This window comes from Peromyscus maniculatus, chromosome X, assembly GCF_049852395.1.
Source record: "Peromyscus maniculatus bairdii isolate BWxNUB_F1_BW_parent chromosome X, HU_Pman_BW_mat_3.1, whole genome shotgun sequence".
In the NCBI taxonomy this organism is placed as follows: Eukaryota; Metazoa; Chordata; class Mammalia; order Rodentia; family Cricetidae; genus Peromyscus; species Peromyscus maniculatus.
In genome coordinates, this window is record NC_134875.1 from 17503754 (window position 1) to 17522773 (window position 19020).

A 19020-nucleotide genomic window follows, 5' to 3' on the forward strand; every position below is an offset into this window, starting at 1 on the left:
TATGCAAATGTGATATTACTATCAGATATCACATTTGCATACCATCTGTTAGGTTTTTCAGAGCTGAGCTCAGAAATCTTTCCACTCTAAGTCTCTAGATAACATCTTGCAATAGCTATCAGGTTATATATCACCAACAGGATAGGAATGTCTTAGGATCCATCCTGTGGACATTGGACCAAAAACCATATGGATACAATAATTTAATAATATGGTTAAAAATAGGTTTGCAATTAATTGATGCAGCCCTGTGCTTGGATTTTATACACCAATTCTATTCAGTCTTGTGCTGAATATGCACTGTTATAGCCTAGGAATTCCCTCTGGCTGTCCCTAGATACTCAGAGCCTAGCGAGAGGGTAACATAGACTCATTCATTTAACCAATAATAAATATGTGCTGAGCCTCTGTTATTTGCTAGACACAGCTCTAGGAGCAGATGATGTAGTTATGGACAAAACCAACTAAAATCTCTGTTTTCACAAATTCCAGTGGAGGAAATATAGAAACAAAATGATCTAAGATAGAATGCCTGACAATGACAGCCAATCAAATAAAATTATGAAAAAACGGCACAGCTAGGGACATTGTTCTGGATTTACAATACTTGGAAAGTCTTTCTGAAGCTAGGACATCTAAGCAGAGACTTGAAAGTAGGGAAGGAGTGAACTTTGCATGAGTCAGGGAAATGATGCCCCAGGCAGCAGGAACCTAAGTACAATGTATGCGAAGTGGAAGTTTGCTTGGCATGTTTAAAAAAAGAGCAGAGAAGACTGTGTCTGGAGCATAATGAGAAAGGAGAAAGGTGGTAGGAGATTATGTCAGTAAGACTTGAAACTTGCTTACTGTACAGACCCTGTGACACTTATCCTTTACTGTAAGTGGAAAAGGAAGAATAGTAAAGGGCTTGAACAGTGGAATAAAATGTCAGTGCTTAGGAAGAAAGTACCTTTAAAAGTTTCTCAAAACAATCTACTCTGTGTGGTTGGATGAGAATCATTGCTTAATGCAATTCCTGTGTCTAGGTTTTGAGCATCGATTTTTTTTTTGACAGCGAACAAATGTGAAAGCAGGAACATTAGAAATCCAGACAAGAGTAGAGGAGGGCTTGGGTCAACCTGATTTTAGCATGAGAGGTGGGAGTGAGTCTAATGTCCTGGCAACACTTGGGCTGTAGCTGCAAAGATACTGAAGTGTCTATCATTCTGACCTCTTGGTCTTCCTTTCTACACAGCTGGACTAACTGACAACTTCTTCCCTGACTCCACAGGCACACAGAATCACTCACAAAAGTAAGGGTATTTTGACAGTCTTGGTTAAATGTTTCAGCTGTCTCAGCATAAAAATCCTGCTCTAATAGACTCTAACGTGAGTGAAGGCTCTGTGATCGACAATCTGCCTGGTGTCTATGGTTTCCCACTCGCTCTAGTTCTGATTCCATTTTCCTGCACACCACACTTCACAAACTCTAATTTTCATAATGGCTGTTTGCCTCTCACTCTGGCCTATGCACTTTTTCAAGCAGTTTATGAAACTCAGTTGTCACCGTAACTGTATGGGGTGTCTACTGTGATGATGCATCTTCTAAGCTCATACAATTTACTCAGACCCCCACTCTTGAGGGTATAGGCAAGGATGTAAACCTAACTCTGTGCAACCACAAAGACTGTATATACACTTAAACACAGGTCTCAAGTTCATGATGTTAGTTCTCTGGGAGCTGAGAACACGCCAACAAATACCTTCACCTGATTGTTTCCCTGGATCCCTTTGTCCTATATCTGTGCCTTTCTCACACTTCAGCTGCCCTCAACACTAGGCCTGGTTTGTGGTTCTAGGATACCTACTTTGCTGTGGTTTCACAGAAGTGACTGTCTCTGCTTTCTGGGTGCTTACCATTGGAGTAGGGGTGCACCTGACAACCACCATAAGCATATTTTGTTTTTCCCCAAAAGAGTTTGAGTGATTCTCAGCTGATTGCTTTCATTCCTTGTAGTTATCCATTTTCTGCTTTTAACTCTGAGAAGGAAAAGCAAGCAAGCATGCAACAAACAAAATACTTCAAAAGGATAGTTCTCCCTCTTTCTCCATTTTATCCCATGGGTAATTAAAGTTTTGAAAGGCCTTGGTAAACCAAAACCCTATCAACACCTGCTTTCAGAATTTTGGAAAACAGAAGCAACTCTTTGATTCTTACAGTGTGATCTCTCTCTCTCTCTCTCTCTCTCTCTCTCTCTCTCTCTCTCTCTCTCTCTCTCTCTCTCTCTCTCTTTCCCCCCTCCGCCCCCCCTCACACACACACTTTTCAAAGTCTGTGCACATACATTTTCATATACTAGCCATGTATTATAGACAATTTCCTTGTTTGCAGCTGATAAAGTATATTTCAAGAGAGTGCTCTCTGCAGCCTTACAAGTCCTTGGAATTGAATAATGATTTTGGGTGGTTCCAGAATTGACTGAGTGCATGAGCATATGGAATGCTGGAGCATACAAAATGAGCACCATCAAGTAATTTATTACAGATCATTCTAATGAAAAATTCAAAATTGTTAACATAAAGTATATGACCAAAGTGATTATAGTACTAACTAGTAGGAGTTCATTGGGATATATAGACTTTGAGTCTGGGCAAGAGCTTGTTTGAGTGCCTACTTTAATCTAGCTGATTTTTCATAGGTTCTTTACAATAAAATGATTATTAAAAACAAAAATAGTAAAGGATTTTGTTTGTTGCTTTCCTGCTGATCTGAAGCATTAAAATTATGATTTATGAGTGGTTTCTTAAAGCCCTCAGCTTACTGCTTGTAGCTATAAACATGGAGAGAAATTAATTAATTTTCTGTATAAAAAATGGAAGGATCATTGTGGCATCTGCTTAAAAATTTATCTTTTCTTATTAAAAATAATGGTGAGTTTTCCTTCTAATTTATTTGTACTTTCTAGTAAAATAAGTTATCTGTACAAAGTAGCCCAATTTATCTGTGTGCCCTTGTCCATAGAGGAGCCAGGGCTGCTTTACAGTAGACCCAGCCAGAGTTAGCAGGATACATTTGGCTGGGCTCAAGGAGCTGGACAGTTTGGGTATCCTCTTTGTAGTCAAGGAAACTGAGCATATTGGGGAAGTGTTTTCCCTTTGCAGCTCTTCCATGAAAATAATCTCTAAGCAAGCACTTGGCAAGCCCCAGGACATGGTCTGGCCAACTGTGATCACTTTGTCTCTAGTTGTTTCCCATATCTTACCTCCAGATTCATTTTCATCAGATCTCAATGGCTCTGGAGACTGTGGAGGACCATTTTACCTATGTAGGTACTCTGTTGCAACACACTTCGAGGGTGCTTTCTCCCTCCCTCCCTCCCTCTTCCAAACCCAAGCCAGTAGTTGACATGGTCTTAAATAATACAAATTAATTTCAATTCCTCCACTATTGGCTGGAACAGAATGAAGCTGGGAAGCACTAACTTCTAACTGCAAGTAATGGTTATCAATAGTTTCTACTATTACCTTTAAATAAATTTATAGGAGCCACAGAAGGATAGTAGGCCATTAATGGATAGTCCAGAGGAAGACTAGCATAATATCTTCTTAACAGGTTTGAGAATCACATAGGCCAACTGGGCCTAGAGAATGACTGGGAAACTGCAGTAAGACAATGCACATGGCACTCAGCACACTAAGAGTGGCAGTAATGACAGTGGTTCTATCTCTGAGCCATGCCACTAGGGATAGCCGCAGGAAGACTCGCAGCCCTGAGAACCTACCTGCATCATAAGCACAACATTCTGTTTCTCATGTTTCTCCCAGACTACTGGAGGAGATGAAAAGTCTCTGTGTTCAAACTATATGAAGCATAAGCCAGGGAGCTGTGGAGAGTCTAATAGGAGGTCACAGAAAGACCTCAAAGGAAGTGGAGAGGAAGGAAAGGGAGAAGACTTCAGTAACTTTCATAGAAGATGCAGCCTGGGCTTTGAAAGATGAATAATTGTCCCAGATCCTTTGAGGAAGACCCAGGGGCAGAAATAATGAATAAAGGGTGTATACAATGGCTCTACTTTAGACTATATCTTATGTATTTTATACTGTACAGTGGATGTCTGACACATGCTAGTTCTATAAGCATTAGTCATACGGAGTAAAAGCATGTTCTAGGCATTTATGAGTGCAGGAAAGGAAAATGTAGGACATGAATTGGTACTTAGCATAGGAAGGGTAATGAAAGTGAAAGATTCCAGTATGCACAACACCTTCCCATGTTCAAAGCACTCAGGGCTTTTGGGCTTTCCCACTTTGAATGTTCCAGAAATCATTTCTCCCATCACTCCTCAGAATGTAGCTTTTCAGAAATATAGTCGCTCAAGTAATGGTTATCAATAGTTTCTACTATTACCTTTGTTTCTCAAAGGTCCTAAACTTTTCTCCTGCAGTGTTTTGTAGGGCTTAGTCACATATTCTGATGTCAAAGCTATCTCTGTACATATGAGAACTTTCTGTTTAAGATTGAAATAATGGGGTTCAAATAACTATCTCTTTTCTCTACTAAATGTTAAATCATGACATTTGCCTGCCTGTTGACTGCTTCTCTTGTTAGAATTACAAGCACTTGAAAATAACCTAGAGATCATGAAGCAATCATACATTTTATCTTCATTTTTAAAGAAAGAACCCAAGGCTAAAAGCCTACAAAAAGATATTTGCCCCAAATCACATATCCAGTTGTAGCAGAACTGTAGTCAGTACTCACATCCCCCTCTCTTTTTCTTCTTCTTACTTCATTTAATTAATGTCACTAACAGTTATTTCATTTTTCATTAATTCACACTATTGCTATACTTTATTTTTCACCTCTGCCACTGGAATATAACTAGGATATCCATCCACTCTAAGATAATTTGTTGTTATTTATCAGCATTCCCATGTAAAAATATTAAATCCAAAGCTTGGCTGCTATGGATGTGGCTGATAATTTGAGATCCTTTACTTGTCAAGAAAGAATTAGCATGTGATTCCTTGGAGACAGTGGGTCTAGTGAACAACTTTCTGCAGACCTCAATTCAAGTTTGAACTATGAGACTTAATCTGTAACTGATGATAGGCAAGGAACTTAAATTCTCAATATTTTAGTCCCCCATCTATAAAATGAATATAATGACAATATAGTTCTACAGGATAATCATGTGAATTAAATATAATATTTTATGTAAAAAGATCAAGGGATAGACATTTTCTTCATTTAGCTTTTGAGATTTAGGTGGCATGAACTGATGAAATTTTGATTTAGCTGAAGAGACTTTGAATTCATGCTATGATGAGATGAACCTCTTGGGAATATATTTTGTACTTAAGAGGAATGCAAGTAATTGGAAATCAGAGGGCATATTGTGGTAGTAAAATCCTAAAACGCCCTCTAAAATTCCTACTTCCTTGTATAGACTCCCTTCCATCTGAATTTGTACAGAACTATCACATTTAGGATTAGATTATGTCACATGGTAACAACAAGGTAAGTGTACATATAATCAGTGTGACTTTAAATGAATGAAAGTAAGAGTGGGTTGGGGGTGAGACTGGGAGGAGAGGGGGTGGGAGGAGAAACTGTGGCCGAAATGTAATATATATGCAGCCTAATATATATATAATATATATATATATATTATACACGTAATATATTACATGTAATGTAATATATATTATATAATATAATGTATTATATATTATATATAATATAATGTAATATGTATACACATATATATATATATATATATATATATATATATATATATATATATATATACTAGGCTGCATTTCTACCATAGCTGATCTAGATAATGTTAGGCTTTTTAAATAAACTGTGGGTTTTTTAAATAAATATTATGCCTTAAGTCATAGCCTTAATTTAGGCTACTTTAACACAGTATCATAGAGTTGGTGCCTTATAAAATGACAGGAATGTGTTTTACAAGTTCAGAGGGCTAGAAGTCTGACATTAGGGAGCCAGATGATCAAGTACTGATATAGGTCCTTATCCAGATACCAGATAGCTGACTAATAATAGTTTCCCTACATGGTGGAAAGAGATAAATTCTGCATTGCCCCCATGACCCTACATCAAAACAGCATCATTTTGGAATTACCATTTGTCTTAGGGTTTTCATTGCTATAAAGAGACACCATGACCATGGCAACTCTTATAAAGAAGAACAATTAATTGAGGGTGGCTCACTTACAGTTTCAGAGGATCAGTCCATTATCATCATGGAGGGACCATTGTGGCATGCAGGCAAATGTGGTACTGGAACTGAGAGTCCTACATCTTGCAGGCAACAGGAAGTTGACTGATACAGTGGGTGGTATCCTGAGATAGGAAACCTCAAAGCCCCCCTCACACACTTCCTCCAACAAGGCCACACCCACTGCAACAAAGCCACACCTCCTAATAGTGCCACTCCCTATGAGGATATGGGGGCCAATTACATTCAAACTACTTGATGGTTTCAGCATGAGTATGGAAGGAAAACACATTCAGTTTATTTGTTGTATAGCAGTTTCTTCCAAATTGAAATGAAGGAAGGAGAATGAAAGCATAGATGTAAAGAAGACATCACATGCCCAAGAAAAAGGAAACCTGGAAGATAAGGAGGAAGCAATAATCAATTGCTGAGGGAAGAGACTATGACAGTCAAGTTGCAGAGATCTCTCAGACCTTTTGAGCTACCTGTAAGCTATGCATAGAGCTCCAGGGCTGAAACTTTCATGAGTCATTACCCATGTTGTGTTTGACTTTTTCATGATGCAATTGCTTTTGAGTCATTGCTGTGCCTATAAGTAACTCCTCAGCCACACTCCTGTTACTAATCTTACTTAATAAAACTCACTGGCTCACCAATTTGGATGTTGGTACAATTTTTAATTTGGTCCATCATGGATTACATTCCTGGCATTAATAGATATGTGTATTGTGGTGTCATCTCCTTAGAAAATGTCTGCCACACAACATCACTGAAATAATTATTGCAACAATGTAAGGCAAATGATTATTTAGAAAGCATAGGTACAGAAAAGAAAACTAATGACAGAAGTGTGCAGAGATTTCAAAATTTGTGGACAGAAGGACTGGTTTTTATCTTTTTCAGTCTTCTTAATATTCTTTGTTATATGGTCTGTCCCTCTCTCTACTAAGTTTTACTCCCTGTCCATAAGCCTGCTCCAGATACTCCCCACTCTGGAGGTAGCATTCCTGAACATGCCTTCCTTCCATTTCTGTCTTATTTTTTCTACTTATTTCTCCTACTTCTCTGTAGTTGAAGTTTTCCTGTGTCCAACCCAGCCCACAGTTGGGACAAATCTCTCTCGCCCTCAGTCCTGCACCACTTATAAAATAATCACGCAGAGGCTTATATTAATTACAAACAGTATGGCCAATGGCTTAAGTTTCTTGTTAGCTAGCTCTATCATCTTAAATGAACAAATTTCCATTAATCTATGTTTTGCCACATAGATTTTGTGGCATTACCAGTCTGCTGGCATGTTGCTCTATGGGTGGCAACCTGGTGTCTCTCCTGCCTCCGCCTTTCTTCTTCCTGTCTCTCACTTGGATTTTCTGTCTGACTGTAATCTGACTTGCCATAGGCCCATGTAGCTTCTTTATTAACCAATCATAGCAACATATGTTCACAGTGTACAGAAATATATCCCACAGCACCTTCTGTTGTTGATTCCATGTATTGCACTGTAACTTAGCCTTCTTGGTTGAAGGAACTGCAAATAATCTTCTCAGAGATTCATACCACTAAATTCAATGTTACTTTTCCTTGGTACCCCAACACCAGTCTCTGAGTGATTTAGGACTGTTCAGCTGTCAGTGTTTCCTGAGAAAATCTTTCTCCTTGCCTCTTGACCTCTTCTATTATTTTAAATATTAATTCAAAGGATGTCCACATTTTAAGGAAGGGGTGGATGAGAGATACAAAGTATAGTCATGAGAGAAAATTGCAAGTCTAAGATAGAAAATCAAAACTGGAGTAGAAGGGTTTTACTTCCAGTTTTATTTTTAACTTATGACATTTTACACTTATTTTTAATGATTAATTGTAGGTTTGGACGTACCACAGTGGGCTTTGTGCATGACAGAACCTGTAAGTACACAAACCTATCCTTTACAAACATCAACTCCATTTTGTTGTGTGTTTCCTTGTTTTGCTTTGTTTTTTTTTTTTTTAAAACCGCGATAAATCCTAAAGAATCCCTCGTGATTTCTTCTCCTATCATTATACTTGGCCAGTGAAAAGACTTGAAATCTCAGAGAACAGACAAGAACACTCTGTCAGAGTGGAGCAGTTTCCCTCAGAAGTGCTTATCATGGATCTGTGCACTTAGTGAGTGTGCAATTCTCTTCATTTTTGTGCCTTATATATTTTTTTTGTCCTCAGCTTGTTTTTGTCTGTTGGCTAGATATGCAAAAGAAAAGAGGTATCTGGTACCAACCACCTCATAAATAAAACAGTGAGTTCTTGGAGGTAGAAGATTACCGTTACCCAAATAAGAAATAGCTGCCCTTTAAGAGAAGCGGTGATCAGGGGTGGGGATGAAAATTTAGAAGTATGATAGGTTATCAACCACATAAAGACAGAAAATCTCTCTTTATTCAGGGAAGGAAAAGTCAAGACCATATGTTAAAAGGGATTAGGCTAGAGAGGAGACTTTGGTTGAATTCAGTAAGCTAGCCATCTGGAAATTTCATGAAAATGTTAATAAAACATGAAATATGTATGAATATTCAACAAGAGGGCTAACAAAAGGACTATCACCCCTGGATGAGAATCAGCAACACATTCTAAAAAGCAGATAACAGATAGGCTAGGAAAGTGGTAGTGTAGACATCCTGGCAAAAGAAACATATTCTAAAGAGAGGCAGGTTTGATTGTAAAACTATTGAAACAATAGTCTCCAAGATACTGGAATTTCTCCCTAGGAACTTCAAGCTGAGAGAAGGAAAAACATGGGGCCAGGAAGAAGACTAACTTCTTCCCAGAAGATTCCACACAGTTCTAACACCGTGTCAGGCTACCCTGCAGAAGAGACTGAAGCTGAGGAACAAGAACAAAAGCAAAAGACATTGATTTTTTTTGTCTCATACAAAAAAAAATCAAGCTTAGTTGCTCTGTTACACTCTACCCTATAAAACATGTAGACTGGGGCTGGAGAGATTGCTCAGAAGTTAAGCATTCTTGCTGTTCTTCTAGAGGTCCAGAGCTCAATTCCAAGCAACCACACGATGGCTGGCAACCATTTGTAATGAGATCTGGTACCCTCTTCTGGCTTGTTGGATGTCCTTCTGTATGCTGTGAATATGTGTGGCTTCCATTGGATAATTTTTTTTAAAAAAAGCTGTTTTGGCCTGTGCTTACAGTCGGGGGGGGGGGCAGTGATGGGGAATACAAGCAGAAATGCAGAGAGAAGAAGGGCATAGTCAGGGGAGACACCAGCCTTCTGTAGAAGGAGCAACAAGATGTCAGCAGACTGATAAAGCTACAGAACACATGGCAAAACATAGATTAATAGGAATGGGTTAATTTAAGATATAAGAACTAGCTAGCAAGAGGCCTGCCATAAACCAAACAGTTTGTAAATAATATTAAGCCTCTGAGTGATTATTTTATAAGCAGCTGCAGGACCATGGGGCCGGACAAAACTGGAGAAAACTTTTGACTACAGTTACATTAAAAAAAAAAATCTTAAAAAAGCAAAGAACAAAAATTGTAGACCTGTGTCAATTAGAAATAAAAATTGAAAAACTAAAAGTGTGTATTACCTGAATTATAGTATGGGAGATTTTTAAAACTCAGCTGTTGTACAAAACTGGACCAATAGAAAGATTTGTTCTCTTTTGCTATCTCTGATTTTTTTCGAATATCTCAGAACTCTATAATATCACCCATTCATGTAACTAATAAAAGTTCATTGCTTCATTTCTAGCACGTTAATAAGACTGGAGAGAAACAGATACTCTGGGGTATTGGGAATTCAAATATACCAATTCTTTTTAGAAGAAGAAAACAATGGATAGAGCCACAACTTGAGCAGGACAGCTTAGTTATGTATAACTCATGTCTTAAATTTGAGCCTATCCTTCATATCTGGCCATGGAAGTTGCATTTTGAAGAGGAAGCAATCACTAGGCCTCTTTTCTTTCTCCTATTCCCAATGTAGGACCATTTAATAAATCCTCTTTCACCTTTTTTTCACTACTACTTGTCCCTTTAATTGACCTACTGTGGATAAGTAAGACAGCCTTGACTGGCAGGGGTCTTAGACGTCAACCTCTAACCTAAACAGTTCAGGTAACACCAGGTATTGATGTAGGGTAGAGGAAATAACATTTTAGAATTTGTGTACAAGGGACTCCACAGTGTGAGTGGAAATGGTCTGTCTTCCAATACACAGAGTGACTCTTCAAACTGATAAAGGAAATGGTAGGGAGTATTCTTTAACATGGAGGAACAGGAAAAGACTTTCTGAAGTGTTTTCTGGTAGCACAGAAAATAAGATCAACAATTACAAGCGGGCTTTTACTAAACTGAAGCACTTGTGCACAGGGAAGGAAACTGGCAAATTGATGGCAATCCACAGGATGGAAGCAAATCTTTGTCAGGTATTCATCAAACAAAGTTTAGTGTTTAGAATAACAAAGAACTCAGAGAACTAAACAATAAGTAAGCAAACTATGTAAAAAGTAGGATACAGAACCAAACAGAGAGTTCTGAAAAGAAGAGATATAAATGGCTAGGAAACAATTAAAAAGAAAATGTGGGACATCCTTAGCTATCAGAGAAATGCAGATGAAAACAACATTAAGATTCCATCTCACAGTTGGTCAGTGGTGGCATGTGCCTTTAATCCCAGCACTCAGGAGGCAGAGGCAGATGGATCTCTGAGTTCGAGGCCAGCCTGGCCTACAGAGTGAGTTCCAGGACAGCCAGGACTACACAAAGAAACCCTGTCTCAAAATAATAAAAAATTCCATCTCACCTCAGTTAGAATGGTCATCATCAAGAATTAAAAAAGACAACAAATGCCAGTTTGGATGCAGGGAAAGAGGAACCTGTATACATTGTTGGTGAGGATGTAAAGTAGTGAAACTATTTTGAAAATTAGTCCAGATGAGAAATAAGACTACCATGTGACCAAGCTATAGCATTCCTGGGCAAACACACAAAGGATTCTTTAATGCTACAGTGACACTTGTACATCTATGCTCATTGTTACTGTATTCACAATAGCTAGGAGATGGAAAGAGTTTACAAGCCTATGAACTAATGGATGAGAGTGAAAATGTGACACATATACACAATAGGATATTATTCAGATGTAAAGAAATGCAATACTTCATGTTTTCTCTCATCCTTCTTTAGTTTTGTATTGTAGACTGGATTACTACTGGAGGCCAGGAAACTAGAAAAGGACTATTGTGGGGGGTGACTTAAGGGAAAGAGATAGTATAACGTGTAAAAATAAAGCTGAGAGGAACCCTTAGAGTAGAAAGGTTTAAGCAAGGATGGGAGTGGAAGGCTGGAGGGGAGGATTGATCAAAATGAAAGATAAAAGAAAAAGCCATATGGAAAATGACAATGTTGTAATCCAATTAAAAATACAAATGAGAATGAGGGGAGATACCCTGTGAGGTTAGATAATGTTGTTCCTAGTAACAATAGGGTAATAAAATTCCCAGTGCCAGGTATGGGATACCAACATAAGAATTGTTGTCAGTCAGAAAGTTCTCAGAAGTCCCCAAAGTAAGCTATTTTCAGTCTTCTTGGCTGTCCATCAGAAGTAGAGGACACCACACACTTCTATTGCAAGATACAGAAAAAGTAAGCTGGAACTGAAAACTTCCTTCATGCCAAAGTTATTTCCAAGTGTCAGCAGATGTAATGCAGGCAGCTTAGGGACAAAAGGCATTTGCAGTCTTATGTATCTATAATGCCTATGAGATATAAAAACAATCTGTTAGACAAGATGTGCCCACCTGTGTAATAGTGGCATGAACTGTTAGGAAGGCAAACAATGCTTCTGAATAGATCGAGGCCTGTTCTATGGGAGGGAATCCATGCCTGGTACTCTAGAGCCAATTGAGAACCCATGCTCCATAGATCACAGTTCCAAGGGGGAACTTACTACTCTTATTTCATTAAATGGATATAGTAGCTGTCTTATGAATATCTATGCTTATACATAAAGACAAAAATATTCTCCACTTTAATCAACAAAGCCTGCCTATGTAGTGCATAGACATGAATGTAGAAACTCATAGTTGTCCAAGACTAAGAGATTAAGTGATCAAGACATGTTTATCAGCCTCCCTTAGGTTTAGAGAACATTGTAGAAGAGGGGTTAAAAATAATATAATATTTGGAAGATAGGAAAAGGGCTTCAAAATGCTATCTATTAGGCCATTGTGAAGTCATAGCATAACTCATAATACTGAGCCTGCACAAGATTGGCCTTATCACCAATCAGTCATGGATGGGAGAAGAGCTCATGAAGCCCTACAACTTCCTGCTGAACCATTGGATACTGACAGATTGAGAGAAGGGGAATCATTGTCATCAGTTGAGCACCTACTGCTGTGACCATCAGACTCCAATGGAGAGTTCAGCAACCATGTTCATACAGATAAGTCACTGTTGAACTCAGTGGGTCACAAAATAAAACAAAGAGGAGTATGAGAAAGAGATTTGTGGGAGTGGGGAAGATGGTGGCAGAGAGGAGTGTGCTCAAAGGCAGTAGAGGATGACAGTATGTATTATATACATTTATGTCAAAGAACACATTAACCAATACAAAATAGAGTGCCCGAAAAAAAAAAGGAAACAGGGGAAGGATATTGGTGCTGGCTATAATAAAGGATTATTTTCTAGAATTGAAGAGCATAAGTCTTCAGATGAAAAGGGCCTATTTCATGAAAAAGGAATTAAAAAATACACTCACTCTTTCATATACATATAATACTGCAAATTTCCAAATATCAAAGAGAAGGAGAAAATGTAAAATGTACCTAGAAATACAAAATTATTCTTCTATAAAAGGACCTAAGAAATGGAGTGTCATCAGACTTCCTATCAACAACACTGGTAACGAATATAATGAAGACACATACAAAATTCTAAGAAAATTGGATTTTCATATCACTGACATTAATGCTCAAACTTCATATTTGAATAAGGACAGTTTCCAGACCTGCAAGAACTCAGGAAGATTACTTTTCTAAATCCATTTCTTAGGATATTTTCAGAGTTATAATCTGTTTAAACAAGAGAATAAATCATAAAAGATGAAAATGTGGGTCTTTCTTAATATGGCTTATATCTAGAATGTCCAATGAAGGCTCATGTGATGAGCCTTGGTCCCTATCCTGTGGTACTACCAGGTAGTAGTAGAACTCTTGGGATTCTGGAGTGGAAGAAAGTTAGGATGTGCTCTTGAATGGGACACTGACCATGGTCCCTTCTCCTCTTTCTGATCCCTGGCTGCCACCAGGTGAGCAGCCTCCTCTTCCATGTGTTCTCATAATCTCATATGCCACCAGCAGCCCAAAACAAGCCACCATGCACCCAAACCTCTAGAAGCCTGAACCAGATGAAGCTGTCCTTTTTTTAAAAAGTTGTTTAAGTATTTGTCAGAATTTTTAAAAGCTGATGAGGAGATTCCTAGGATAGCGAGCCTGAGGTCTCACCACTTTGAAGTTTGAGTTGGAGTGGGTAGAGGAAAAGCTGTCTACAGACAAAGGAAAAAACCTGGAAGGACAAAAGCAAGAGTTTAGCAGCAAACACAAACTCCAGTGCTTCATTTCAGTCTCACTCTGAAAATAAATTAACAGTAAGTGACTCAATGTTGAACAGTTAAAAGACGATAGAGGTACTACACTAAACACTATAAATACTAATTTCATACAAAAATTAACAAAAGCAGTTTATTAAGGCCAAATCTCACACAAAATCATAAGAAACAAAAACAAGATATAAAACTCTTCATAGACAATGAAAGAATGTTGCAATGTACAATTTCATTTTTATTTGTTATCTATTTAGATATATGGTCTTGCTATATATCTCAGCCTGGCCTGGACCTCACTGTGTAGCCCAGACTAACCTTACATTTAGAGCAATCCTCCTGCCTAAGCCTTCTGAAGTGTTGAGATTGTCCATGAATACCATAGTGCCTGGCATAACTTCTGATTTCAATAATCATTTCAAAATGCTAAGGGTGTTTTAAAATTGTAGTGTTCCACACTGTTAACATACTGTTGCTTTGCTTTTCTTCTTTAGGAAAAAGTAAAACTCACTTAGATATACAAAGGTTCCAGACTATTCTCAGCATGCTATCAATAACAGTAGCTATTATTTTCATGAGCACTTTTGGGGGGATCTGTTAGAGAATTACCCACTGTATCAGCATATAAACAAAGCCATTTAGAAATGTTAAACCTTTTCCTTAAAATTATAAAATAAAATCTAAAACTCAATTTCCAGAAAAAACATTGACAACTTAAGCATGGCTCCAGAAAAAGCACAGTCTTTATAAGTCTTGACAATATAGGAAGGATCAAGTTGACATTGGTGGCAAAAGATGGAAGCGGAAGGTTGGAAATCATCATCTAGGCAACAAATGAGGAAACTGAGAAATTTTGTTTTTGTTATGGAGCAGTAGGTGAAAGAGTTTGATCATGTTCTTTGAAGTTGCTGGGGCTAGTAGAGAGGCCGCCTTCTCACTGCATTTCCAAAGGATGTTTCTCTTCTAGTCCAGCTGCAAATGCCCCAGGTGTCCTAGAGCCATAGGGTTGGGCTCTAGATTCCCATGCTTCATTCCTAACTAGAGCACTGTAAGGAGGAGGCACACCTAACTGGGGTTTATGCATGCAATCCACTGCATCCAGAGCCCCCAAAAGTTTTAATCCCAGCTCCTGCCTAATTTTCTAGCCTCCTATCAAATCTCCAAGCCCACTGAAGCTCAGCCAATATAATCAGCCATTGTTGCTGTTGTTTAAGCTACCTAGAAAAAGTCTCTCTCTCTCTCTCTCTCTCTCTCTCTCTCTCTCTCTCTCTCTCTCTCTCTCTCTCTCTCTCTCTCTCTCTCTCTCTCTGTTGATGGTAGTATGTGGGGGTGAAAACCATCATAGAATTAAAATCCAGTAGATTCTAGAGTTCTATTTGGCTCTTTTTAACTTGAGAGAAGATTAACATTAAGGAAACAAAATGGACTTTTTTCAAGTCACATGCTAAATCACCTCCAGATATGCCAATTTAATAAATGGACCATAGAAACTAGACTAGAAATATATAGTGACAGAAAAATGTTTGGTGGCCATAGGCCTAGAGGGTACTGTGGGGTATTTACCCACCAACCCTACAGTTCCCTGGAGTTTTCTTGAGTGTGAGCAGCAGGATATATTAGATAGAAGGATTTAGATTGTGGAGATAAACAGATAGAAAATAAAGGATAGCCTCTAGAGGGCCTGGAACCTATTCCAACGGCTGACTGTCTCTACCCCAGGGTATTTATAGAGATGCCAAGGGGTGGAGCAAAAGACCTCCCCCCAGCACAGCCAAGTGCAGACCATCTCAGACACCTGCACTCAGGCCTGTGGTCCCAACCATCCTCTCTATGCAGACCTGCTGGGTAAAGCCACAAGGACCCTGAAAATGGGCTCCCACGGGGTACCAAGGGCAAGGCCACCTCCATGAATGATACAAGTGCTGAGGATTTTCTTCTTTTCTAAATAATTTCCTTTTAGCCTACAAAGAGTCCTGAACTCCCCAAAGACTAAGGCTTTGAAGTACTGCCAATCTCTGACCCAAGCCATTCAGCCAACCTGCCAGAACACACTGATGATAAGAGGATGCTAATTACCAGAGATTTGTTTTCATATGGAACATGAAACTCTCTCATTATCAGAGGCTTTGCATCAGTTAAATTATACAGATTCTCAATGATGGCAGAATGTGCTCATTTTGCTCTGGTTGTACTAATACTGCATGGCTGCCTAACCTCCTAATTGGAGTAAAATGGAGACCAAACAGGGCAGCAAATACCCAAAGGAAGGTCAAGAGAAATTTTGGAATATTTTAATTACATTTAAGGGATCAAGCAAAAAGAGCCCGGGTAAAAACAGCGGCACAAACTCTGAGTATTCTGATATCAGACCACCTTAAGACAGACAGAAGACAAAAGGGCATGGATACCCACTGGGTAAGTATCTGCCATATATCAGATATCTGAAAAATATGAACTCATTAGTTGCTCATACTCCATTCAATAATGGAAAAGGATAATTAACCCCAGTATCAAGGTCAAGAAATTAAGGCTCAGAAATAGAAGTGAGTTCTTAAGGTCAACAACAGTTCAGTGGTAGGCCCAAAGCTCCAAACAGGTCAACTTCTGATATACCATTTCTGAATATAGTAGATGATTAATACTACAAGAGTGGGAGAAGACAGCCAGAAGAGAAATCCCGGTGTGGACTTTGAACCCCATGGCTGATTTTCATCTAAGTCCCTGACTTCCTGAGCAAAACAACACCTGAGTGAGGCTGTGCTTTTCATACTCATTTTAGTCTAAAATGTTTGGCACATATTAGCTGCTGTGTAGGATAAAAGGCCATGAAGGCCCTTTGAAAAAATGTGACTGTATTATCTACTTAGTCAGAACCTCTCTGAACATGAGAATTGCATTTGAAAGAAGAGGATGGGAGAAATCAAGTGCAGACTCTCTCTGAATTGTTCCCGGGTCTTTAATATTCAGAGAAGATTGTTTGTTATTGGGTTGGGCTAGGGAAGATGGATGGCCATCACTGCCTCTGGCTGCCTTGCTTCCTGGCTGATGAGATTGCATGTCTGAATATAGTGTTTGTCTGTCTTATTCTTTCCTCAAAGCATTAGACTTCGAATAATTGAAAATACAGCGATCTTCTTTTCCAGTCACAGGGTTATGTCCCTAAGAGAGGGAGTAAATTCGGAATCAAAAAAAGAACTACAGCCCATTGATGCAGAAGAGGAAAGTTCAATGATATTGGTAGTTGAAGAATGGCTATTCATCTCTTTCCCTATCCTGGTAATTTTTTTTAAAGGTTTATTTTTTATTTTGTGTATGTGTATGTTCTGCCTGTATGCATGTCTATGTAGCACATGCCTGAACTGCTCACAGAGGGGAGAAGAGAAGGTCAAATCTAGAACTAGAATTATAGATGGTGGAGGCCACTCTGTTGGTGCTGGGAGTTGAACCGAGGTCCTCTGCAAAAGCTTTTAACTGCTTTAAACTGCTCTGTCATCTCTCTAGCTCCATCTCATCACCATAATTTTGAAAGCAGGCATTTTGGGCCAGTAGACTGGGAGACTTTCTAGGGTTGGGAGCATAGAAAGCATGGATTTATTCACTACTTTTATGTCCAGCACTTCCTATAAGCCTGGTGACTAGTTGTCAACAAGTTGTCCTATTGGCAAAAGAACCCACTGTCATGTTACAATCCAAGCTAGGTAATGAGCTCCTCATCTTGTCTTCATATTTTCCATGCCTGGCACAATGCTGTGTAACATATAATGCCATGTTCTTAATAAATGTATGAAAAAAATACCTTTCAGAAAATCTGAGATTAACCCACCCTTCCTTTAACCTGCTTTGCTCCCCCTGTCTGTGCGCCCTAGTATCCTATGATGTCCTTTTAACTTAGCAACATAAGCAGCTAAACGTAAAGGAGGACCACCATCCCTTAACATGGAGAAAACCGGAGATTGCGGGTATCCAACTGTACTATGCAGAACAGGCTTTCAGATCGAAGAGATGCGCATGGAAAGGGAAGAGCTTTTGTGAACTGAAATATAATATATAAAATATACCCTCCAAGAAGGTAAGAAAGGCCCTTGTTTTCCACAGGGCAGATCTGGCTTGGTGCACCTGCTCTGTTCTTCACATTGCCAGCACTTCTTTCAATCAATGTACTCGTCATATGAGGCAGCATTTTCCTATCTAAAGCTTTATTCAATGCACCATTGACAGCAGAGACACTGTTCTGTTCATTAGTGACTCGCAGGAATCCTGGGGAAATGTTGAATAAATAAATGGATTCAATCAAAACAGAAAGTAGGGAAGTGTCTACCTTAAAAGAGTCTGCCATTTTCCTGGTCTTCTATGGCTGTGTGTAGTGGGTAGCCATTCCAGCTTGGATCTGGAAGTTCCAACCCCCATTGAGACTCTGGCAACTGTCACGCCTACAAGGCGGGGCAAGGGGAGGAGCTGGAAACCCGAGAGCTGGATGGGCGAGCGCGCGCTCTCTCTGTGCACTTTCTGCGCCTGGACCCCGGATGATGGAGGTTGACTGTGCAGAGCTCCAGAGAACACCGCTGGATTGCGATACACCTTCCCCAGACCCCCCGCAACCTATCCATTCCTTCATTTGTAAGTCATCCACTAAATAAATCTTCCTTTTAACTACGTGGAGTGGCCTTTATAATTTTCCCCAATAGCTGTGTATCATTCTAATCTATAGTTTACACTTTTGGCTCCCAATTGCACATACAGAGAGCTCAATGAATACTTGATCATTCCTTGCCTGTCTTTTATGGGTGCTCTGCCATAACTAGCCCCTTTTACATTCCAAAGATCCTTTTTATTATACAAAAGTAGGTCTGAAGCAAGCTAAAGCCATTTTCCTTTTGTCGGCGTGGTCTCCTTCTACCTTCCCTATTGTGATTGTTATTTACCTCTTGGAACTCATTTAAACCATTAGTCTCCATGCTCCTTGTTAGCCATTCAGTTTAGTATGCTAGCTTGATCCTGGTTCGCTCTGAAAAACATACCATATTGATTTGAAAATGTGGGGCCTGCGTTTGTCACATTTATCAACTCTGTCAGGTACAAAACTGTTTTCTTCCTGTCAGAGCAGATTAATAAGCAGCAAGCTTTCCAACAGGTGTAAGATGGCCCCCTCCTTATTGACGGCACATTGTCTTCTGGCCTTTGTTTTGATCTTTT

At 39.1% G+C, this 19020-nt stretch overlaps 1 long non-coding RNA gene across 1 annotated transcript; it reads left to right on the forward strand.

The window, feature by feature from the left end:
• Positions 1-14177: 14177 nt before the first annotated feature.
• Positions 14178-18155, forward strand: LOC121825702 (uncharacterized). Its single transcript, XR_013048110.1, has 3 exons — positions 14178-14352; positions 14779-17103; positions 17694-18155. It is a non-coding gene; the product is annotated as an uncharacterized LOC121825702 (long non-coding RNA).
• The last annotated feature ends 865 nt before the right edge of the window (positions 18156-19020 follow it).